Here is a 2424-nt window from a genome sequence, read left to right as displayed (position 1 = left end):
GATAGTAAAGTGATAAACAAATTTACTCACACGCATCTTGGACATAATTTTGAACTACAATGCTTCCTTCATGCTCCCTCCATATCTATATACTCTAAGAGTACAACTTCCGCAAATGTGCATACGTGTGTATGATATATATGTTGCCTCATACTTCCTTGCTACATACTGAATAGATAGTTTACTTATTCAGTAAACTACCTTTCATCGCTCACAAATATTAACATATGCGGACGATATTGCTTTGTTGGGAGATAATAAAGAAACACTAATAAATAACGCTAAAATTCTATTAGATAAAACGAAAGAACTGGGGCTGCAAATAAACGTTGAAAAAACTAAATATATGGTCACTGATAGAATTCAGAATATTCATAATAACGGAAACCTGGTCGTCTGTGATAAAATTTTTGAACGGGTTAGCAATTTTAAGTATTTAGGATCGATTTTAAACCAAACTAATGAAATAAGAGAAGAGCTCAAGAGAAGAATTAATTTGGGGAATGCGTGCTTCTATTCGGTTAAGAAACTACTCGGTTCGCGGATATTGTCTAGGCGCTTAAAAATTAGAATTTACAGAACGATTATTTTACCGGTAGTCCTTTATGGCAGCGAAGCGTGGTCACTTACATTACAAGACGAGAAAAGATTTAGGGCTTTCGAAAATAAAGTACTTCGAAAAATCATCGGGGCAAAACGCGATGAGGAAACGGGCGAATGGAGAAAATTACACAACGCAGAATTACATCAATTATATAATAGTCCGGATATTATTAATGTCATAAAATCGCGTCGATTAAGATGGGCAGGTCACGCGGCGCGTATGGATGAGAATCGAATTGCATATAAAGTACTAATTGGTAAACCGGATGGGAAGAGACCATTGGGTAGACCAAGACGTAGATGGGAAGAAAATATTAGAATGGACCTTAACGAAATGGGGTACGAGGGTCACAAATGGAGGGATCTGGCTCAGGGACGGGAACAGTGGCGGGATTTGGTATTTGCGGCAATGAGCTTTCGAGTTCCTAACGCCTAATAATAATAATAACCTTTCATCGCTATACACAAATCTGTGAGCATTTAGGTTATTTTTAGAAAGAAAAACTTTTTCGCAAACCTAAAATGTAGTATATTTATAAGTACAGAAACATAAAAATGAAAAAAACAACCAAATGAGAAAAATTGAAAAAGACACTAACAATAATTTTAAAGCACATATCTCTCAAACATATTCTCGCTTATATGTATATTTACTCGCTTATATGTATACTCGCTTATATTTTGTATGTGCTGTAAGGTTATCATTAGGGATGAATATCCGGTTAGTATCTAATATCCGATATTATCTGGCACTTTTTTACTATCCGACTGGATAGCTGGATATCATTAATATCTAAAAATGTATTTAATTGAAATTTGATATCCTGTCCAATTTGAGCTTTCGAGTCAAAATGCAGTCATCGACGCAAAAAAAATCAATGTGAGCTTTCGAGTCAAAATGCAAAGTCATCGACGCAAAAAAAATCAATGTAAGATTTAGGGGACTGTAAAGTGACGCATTTAAGTGACGCTTATCAATAGTTTACAGTTATTAAAATTTTACTTTAGAAAATACTTATTGGGAGGTTTCCAGCAAGAGACATAAATCGACACAAGAGCCATCTTATCCTTATTCGATAATCAGTAAGAAATAAAGACGTAATTACTCTTGTGTCGATTTGCCTCTGCTGGAAAGCTTCCATAGTTGATTGTATGACACGTTCGAATACACAATATTAAACGGAAATAACATTAAATATTGTTTCAAAATTACATTAAACAACATTTCAAAATTTGTTCAGAATTTCTATGTACTCAGCTGCCACGGAATTTGGAGTAATCTGTATAGAATCAAACGGATTTTTAAGAGCAATTTAAGTGGGATTAGTTTATAAAATTGTTTGCAACATTTCATGAAATGTTTTTAATTTTTAATATTTTTTTAAACAAATAGATTAGAGATAAAGAATGTTGTAAATTCGGCCTCGGAAAGAATGATATTGTGCAATATAATTTAGGCTTTCAAATGTACTATTGTAATTTTTGTGGTTATACTTGTGAAGAGTGGACAAATAATTTGCAATATCAAAAATTCCATCAAGCAATATCGACAAATTTCTATTGCGGATATGAGGGATGTCCGAAATTTTTCAAAAAGAAAAATTACTTGCAAATTCATATGATTCGCTCATATATTGTTTTTGTAAAAATTGATAGTTGTTGAAACCTTATCAAAAATATATTTAGTTAATCACAATGCTCCACGGAAAAAAAGATAGCTGCCACAGGTAAAAATTAGATATGGCAGCTAAATTCAATAGTGTTATACGGACACCTAACGTTGTCTGCGAAGTTTAATTTCCATTAGCTGTGAGGCCTAAA

The 2424-nt window shown here is 33.2% G+C and overlaps 1 protein-coding gene across 1 annotated transcript in view; it reads right to left on the bottom strand.

Moving 5' to 3' along the window:
- Positions 1-2424, bottom strand: part of LOC108756304 (protein gustavus) — a 69743-nt gene that overhangs the window by 48331 nt on the left and 18988 nt on the right. The gene's annotated exons all lie outside the window — the stretch shown is intronic.

This window comes from Trachymyrmex septentrionalis, unplaced genomic scaffold (genome assembly GCF_001594115.1).
Source record: "Trachymyrmex septentrionalis isolate Tsep2-gDNA-1 unplaced genomic scaffold, Tsep1.0 scaffold97, whole genome shotgun sequence".
In the NCBI taxonomy this organism is placed as follows: Eukaryota; Metazoa; Arthropoda; class Insecta; order Hymenoptera; family Formicidae; genus Trachymyrmex; species Trachymyrmex septentrionalis.
The sequence above is the reverse complement of the archived record's forward strand: the minus strand, read 5'-3'. Positions and strand labels throughout refer to the sequence as shown.